Source organism: Carassius auratus, unplaced genomic scaffold (genome assembly GCF_003368295.1).
Source record: "Carassius auratus strain Wakin unplaced genomic scaffold, ASM336829v1 scaf_tig00002883, whole genome shotgun sequence".
Taxonomy (NCBI): domain Eukaryota; kingdom Metazoa; phylum Chordata; class Actinopteri; order Cypriniformes; family Cyprinidae; genus Carassius; species Carassius auratus.
The window spans coordinates 7,462-14,848 of record NW_020523489.1 but is presented as its reverse complement, the minus strand read 5'-3'; positions in this window follow the sequence as shown (position 1 = coordinate 14,848).

The window sequence follows — 7,387 nt, the reverse complement described above, 5'->3', positions numbered from 1 at the left end:
CACATTTATGTTACTATAATTCCTTGTCTTATAGTTTATAGGCTACCATTGTCTTATATTTTAAATATTTATTTTAAAACATAACATTACACATTTCACTAATTTTAATTTTAAATTACTACATTATATTTATTCAAATTAATTATACACTTTTTTAATAATAATAAGTTAAGTCAAACAAAACCAATGCTGAATTATTCTTTATAAAGCTGTTCAAATATATCTCAGTCTCAGTCCACAAAATGTTGTGCTTTTATAAAATAAAGAAAACAAAGATGATGAACTTTCTGCCGTCTCAGCTTGAACAGGAGCGCCTCACAAAAATGAACAAAAACTCAGCAAATAAATGCCTCACAGAAATAAGAAATATATCTATAGAAAGCTTTAAATGATTGCTTAACAAAATAAAACAAATTAAAAACAAAAACTTATGATTAATTATAATCATAATCCATAAAGATGCACTTCTCTCCGAAGGCACGTCTAATGAAAAGGTTGCATGTCAGAATTGGCAACTTCATCCTTGCGACACCGACTCAGAAAACAATATTCATTAGCAAGTGGCTAACCTTTTATTGGCTCCATAGAATGCATTATTTGTTTCACGCTCTGGGCACAACCCTAACCCCGCCACACTCCCCATGTCATCGTCCATCAAAATGTTTCACTGTAGACATAGTCAATGTCAATTTGGTAGACATCGTCCAACTCTAGCCTGAACAGTTGAGCATGCTTATAATTTTGCATTTTGGCGTATGGTCAAGGACTATGATGTGTATATCTAGAAGTATGACCAGGTTTCTCCTTTAGAACCAGAGAATCCCCAACCATAGGCCAGCAATTCACATCTCTTGTTTTTCCAATGAGTTCTCCAAGACATCAAGAACTCTCTCCCCCTGTATGCAAAATTTGACCAGGTTGATTTCCTGTTTTCACTTTAAAGGGGGGATGAAATGCTATTTCATGCATACTGAGTTTTTTTACTGAGTTGGATTCCCATGCTAAACATGGACAAAGTTTCAAAAATTAAGTTGTACGTTTACTCCTTCCGGTTTGTCACAAGTTTCTGAAAGTTTTTTTAGAGTATGGCTCTGTGTGAAGTTAGATGGAGCGGAATTTCCTTTATATGGGTCCTAAGGGCACTTCTGCTGGAAGAGCGCGTGCTCCCGTATAGCACAGCACTGAGAGCACAGACATTCACTGATCAGAGCGAGAGCATCGGGAAATGTCACAAAAGAAGTGTGTTTTTGGTTGCCAGGGCACGACAACCCTGCACAGATTACCAAAAAAAAAAAAAAACAGCATTAGGGGACAAATGGATGGAGTTTATTTTTACAGAGCATCAACGGAGTTGTACAAGTGTTTTTGTTTGTTCCCTGCATTTCGAAGATGCTTGTTTTACAAACAAGGCCCAATTTGACGCCGGATTTGCACATCGTTTATTTCTTAAGGATAATGCAGTCCCAACGAAAAAGGGTCACGATCGTGTGTTGGAACCGCAGGCGGTGAGTAAAACTGCTTCAAATATCTCTGTGTTGTTACCTTAGCTATCGGCGCGTAAGCACTTCAAGTTAACAACACGCGATGTTGTCATCAAACTGCACTTTCCACATGTACAGCTTAAAGTGGAACTTAGTCATTTTCCAAAACCGCTAAGCAAATATATACAGTTTCAGTACATACCACATAGAGACGTCGTTGCTGATGCTGCTCTTGTTAAATTTCAGCTTCTGGATCTGATTCTGGATCATAAATATACGCTAAATCTGACTGTTAGCCATGGTTTGTTTTGGGTGTTTTTTTCCTCACGGTAATGTCACAGCTTCCAAACGCAAAAGCTTACTCGCGCTCGTGATTCTTTAGCTCCGCCCACACGTCACGCCTCCAGCCGGTCGAGTTTTTCCGGGAAAAATCGGTACAGACTATCTTTCTCTTGTGAATATAATAAAACTAAAGACTTTTTGGAGTTATGAAGGATGCAGTACTACTCTATAGGTACTCAAGATTAACAGGATATTGAGTGAAACGAGCATTTCACCCCCTTTAAGAACTCAAGAGGTTGCATGTCCCCCTTATGAACCTGATCCAACCCCATACAGAAACCATATATCCACAGAAAAGCAAGGCAAATTCTCAAACAAGGCCATCTAACAATTAATTTCTTACAGGCAACATACAATTTAATTCTGAGCTGAACAGTTGAGAATTTGCCCAGGTTTAGTGGTCTGTGGTATATTGGCCCCTATAACTGGACTTTGGACTGGCAACAGACATTTAAACTCAGGAGTAGGCCAAATGAAAAACATTTGTTCAAATAACAACTAGTGTCAACAGCCAATGAAGCCTAGTTAACCTGACATTTGCCCTAAATGTGTAGCTAAATGTGCCTTGGTTACACTAGGCTAGGAGTGTAAATGCTGCTAAAGCTGTTCTTACAGAAAAGAGTGTAGATTTATAAGAATGACAAAATGAAGAAAGAATGAATTGATACATCCTAACTTGTGAATTAATGGAAAACTAAAAAAAAAACTGCAAGACATATCAGGAAACTCATAACAGAGTGACCAAATTCATCATGGTTCAGAGACATACGTCTGCAAAAATAACTATTCATAAGTGCAAAGACTGTCAGTCAGAGCCATAGACAGTAAAAGAAATGGACACAGCGACCCCATTGGAACTCAATTGAGACAAGTGAAGCCCATTTTTAGCGTTTTTTAGCACTTCCGTTTCTGACGCGCAGACTCAAACTAAGCTTGAAGACGTCAGCAACCTGTCTGACAGATGTAAATCTTCTAGTAGCTGTGCGTGCAAACTGCCATCGTTAATCTTTAAACGCCTCAGATGTAAAGTTATTCGCTGTCAAAGTGACGCCAAAATGAATGGGAGTCAATGGGAATGCTAACGCAAGTGAAGTTCTGCTACAAGATGGCAGCCGACTTCAACTTCCGGTCGACTTCCTTGCCCCCTGGTCAGAGCTAATTCTGAATTATCTGTTATACTGAAGCAGAGGCTCCCATAGATGTACAGATGTCAGTAATGAAAAAAAAAAACTCACTTTGTAATACGGTCCAGAAATTACCGAAATAGTACTGTTACTTCTGTATGTATAGACTGTTTTAGAATCTCAGATACACTACAGCAGCAGCCTGCGTTTCAATCAGTCAAAATGCTTAAGATGCCACTTCTATGGATCAGGAAGAATTTGAAGAAGGAAGCGGTCATAATGTTTTATGTCTCTCTTTGACTGAAGAAGATATATGAAGCCTTAAGTTACATGGAGCTTTACTTGAGAAAAAAACAAAACTTCAGCTGGAAGATTTTCACATGCTTCATTTGTTCACCAGATGCATCAAACGCAAGAACGAAACATTGACCTTGATTTTCATTAGGACAGAAAATCATAAAGAACATAACTAGTGAATCATACTCCATCATCATGATTTATGTAAAATGTATGTGCGTTTCTCATGTATTGGAGATTTCTGAGGATATTTGGATTGAAGCACTGCAAGTCGTGTTCTGTACACTCAACTATCAGTCAAGGGTCCCCAATCCTGTTCCTGGAGATCTACCTACCTGCAGAGTTCAGTTCTATCCCTGCACACCTGTCTGCAATTATCAAGTGCTTCTGAAAATCTGTATTTTTCTCAGTCTTTCTCAGTCGCTTTGGTACATTTCTCAAATCATCCTTGAAAAAAAATAAAAAAATAAGTGCATTTCTCAAAACAACTCTACCTGCAAAGCCAGTCTCTTGCTCAAAATCCTTAGTTCATCTCTCAGAAATAAATATCTGTGTCAATGAACATGTCAGTGTCATCAGAATGACAAGTCCTTGTGTCATTGCTTAGTCATGTTGTCAATATAACAGTGTACTCTGGAGGGATGTTCTGATGTAAACTATGGCTACAGGTTTGATGACAATTATCAAAATTGTAGGTTACACCTTAGTGTACAGTATGTGGGAGTTTGATTGCAAGAGACTGGACAAGATTCACAATACGCTTTTACTGTTTGTACTGTAATTTGTTGACAGACCATGTCATTGTGATACAGAAATGAAAAAACAGCACTGCACAAAGACAGCACAAAGAAAAAAAATTAGAAATGTGAACATAGTACAATCTCCTTAGGGAAAACTGTACATGCAGTGTTGTAGGAATTACAGTGCAATCTTCCTACACCTTCTGACTTTCCGGTCTATTGGGCCACAAATTCATCACAGCGAATATCTTCTCTTGCAATGCAGCGTGGAAAGAATCTTTTAGAGTGTCTTATCCAGCATCTGCAGGCATCTGCTGTGATGTCATCACATGCTGCATCCATGGCAACAAGAAGGGTCATCTGTGTATGTGGCAGGCGATCATATACTTTCCATCTCCATGATGACAAAAATGGAGAGAAAAACATTTTCTTTTTGTTTTATTTGCTCCTGTGGCTCAGTGGTAGAGCATTACACACATACTGTAAGTATTCACTAAGTACATTGTGCACTGTAATTCGCTTTGGATAAAAGCATCTGCTAAATGCATAAATGCAAATGTAAATTGCAAGAACAATAATCTTAATGCAAATGGATACAAGCATTACCAGCAGAATTTTAAATGGTAGTTTTTATTTAAAACACTGGAGATGCAGGGCACTTTAGTAAGGCCGCTGACTCAGACTGATAAGGAAAGTGTACATTGCTCTCACGCTCTTTCTAATAATTTTTTCCTGGGCACAAATCCATCAAAGAGGAGTTTCACTGGACTGTAGGTAAGTGTTGTAGAAATCGGTTTAAATGAGGCTAATCTGATAAATGTTTTTCACTTGATAACATCTTGCTGTAACCTTTGTAACCCAATAATTCAAATTTTCATCTTTATTTTCCACAAATACAAAAGCAACAGTTTTTCTTTTTCTTTGGGATTTTAAATTGTTCTACTTGCCAATCTTCTCTTCATCTGTCAGTGGTGCTGGTTCTGATCATTGATCATGACTTCTCATAGTCGTGGTGCACACACTAAACTCAGAGTCAACATACTCAGAGTTGACTGAACTAACACAATTTAACTGGTCTGAGTTTTCCATCTCAGGGTAAGTCAACTCAAAGTTTGAGTTTCAACTCAGAGTTGGTTGAACCTCCTTACTGAAATGGGCCCCTGCTCTGTGTACTCTGCTAATAACCCAACTGTGAATGATGCTAGGGGCATCACTATGCTGTCAAGTGCTGCCGTAGCGGGGATGATTTTCAGTGTGCCGACAGAACAACAACAACTACAACAACAACAATGCGCTACATGTTTCTTTTGCCCTCATTTTTTTTTCTAATTGATTGAAATCTGATTCTCTTTACAGCCTATATACTGTAATGTAGCCTAAATGTATAAAAATATAAATAAATAAAAAGCGCTGTGGAGGATGGACATCTGACTTTTTAAAAACTGTATTATTCAATTTAAAAAGTTTTTTGTAGATACTGGAACTGACATAAGTTCTCTATTGTTTTGTTAATATTATTAAAATAATATTAATAATATTAATTTGTCAGTTAATCACAAAATAGGCAATTATTGTTATCAATAATCAACGCCATTAGATCGATGGGCTATGTCAGTGTTTTGGCAAGACTAGTTTTTTTGTTCTGTTTTGTTTTTTTTCCATGCAATGAAACCAAGTTCAAAGGCCAATATAAAATATTGCTACTTTAAATAAAGACAAAACCTGTATTTTGTTTAGGCAGTATTTGTGGCAGTTGACAATGTCACGGTTTGGCAAGGGAGGATCCAGATGCAGAATTAATAAGGAGAACAATTTTTTAACAAGAGTGAGAACACAAATACAGGTGCTGGTCATATTAGGGCTGGGCGATAATAAATCTCGGATTTTATTTTTTTTAATTCAATTTCCGATTTTTTTCGATTTTCCCCCCTACTTAAGGAAAGCAATAAGTACAAACAGCAGACAACTTAAAGCAAATTTAGCTTTTATTTAATCAAAAGTAGGGCTGATCTCCGTTAATGCGCATCTTGTCAGTAAAGCCGGTTTTCTAATCAGGGGTAAATTCCCTCAGGTGCATGATTTCACATAGAGCAGCTGTTACTACACAGAGCCGTTTGTTAACTGAGAAGATGCGCAAATAAACGCTGAAAATGAAGTGGATTTGCGCATCTTCTCAGTTAACAATGGCTCCCTGTAGTAGCTGCTCGATGTGAAATCACGTACCTGAGGGAATTTACCGCTGATTAGAAAACTGGCTTTACCAACGAGATGCGCATTAACGATCGGCCGATCGTGATCGGAGCAGCCCTAATCAAAAGCAAGACAAATGTAACCCCTATTTTCATATTCGGCTGGTGCTGCTGCTTTTGACTGCGATGGGCTTTAGGCAGCGTAGGGTCTCTTGCTCCACATCTGTTGCAGCAAACCCATACCAGTTCCAAACAACAGATGATTTTATTCCTTTCTTGGGAACAAACTTCCAACTCTCACCGGCAGCTATGTTATCGCTTGCTGTTTCGTGTGTGCTATGATGTTGTTGTTGTTGTCGCTTGCCATACTGCCATGTGAAACTAACGCTACAGAAGCTTCGGGGAGCCAAAACTGCGCCATTACACAAAAACTCGATTTACTTATTTTTTAAATCGCCTGTAACAAAAAATTCAAATTAATTCATTCAATCTATTTTTCGCCCAGGCCTAGGTCATATAATTAAAATATCATCAAAAAGGTGATTTCACCAATTCCATTAAAACAAACTGAAATTTCTACATTATATTCATTCATTACACACAGACTGATATATTTCAAATGTTTATTTATTTTAATTTTGATGATTATAACTGACAACTAAGGAAAATCCCAAATTCTCAGAAAATTTTAATATTGTGAAAAGGTTCAGTATTGAAGACACCTGGTGCCACACTCTAACCAGCGAATTAACTCAAAACACCTGCAAAGGCCTTTAAATGGTATCTCAGTCTAGTTCTGTAGGCTACACAATCATGGGGAAGACTGCTGACTTAACAGTTTTCCAAAAGACGACCATTGACACCTTGCACAAGGATGGAAAGACACAAAAGGTCATTTCAAAAGAGGCTGGCTCTGTGTCCTAGCAAATTAATAGAGAAGCAAAGGGAAGGAAAAGATGTGGTAGAAAAATAAAAGTGTACAAGCAATAAGGATAACCACACCCTGGAGAGGACTGTGGAACAAAACCCATTCAAAAACATGGGGGAGATGGAGGAAGAGAGGAGAGGCACACAGTCCCCATTGCCTAAGGTCCAGTGTAAAGTTTCCACAGTCAGTGATGGTTTGGGGTGCCATGTCATCTGCTGGTGTTGGTCAACTGTGTTTTCTGAGGTCCAAGGTCAATGCAGCCATATACCAGGAAGTTTTACAGCAA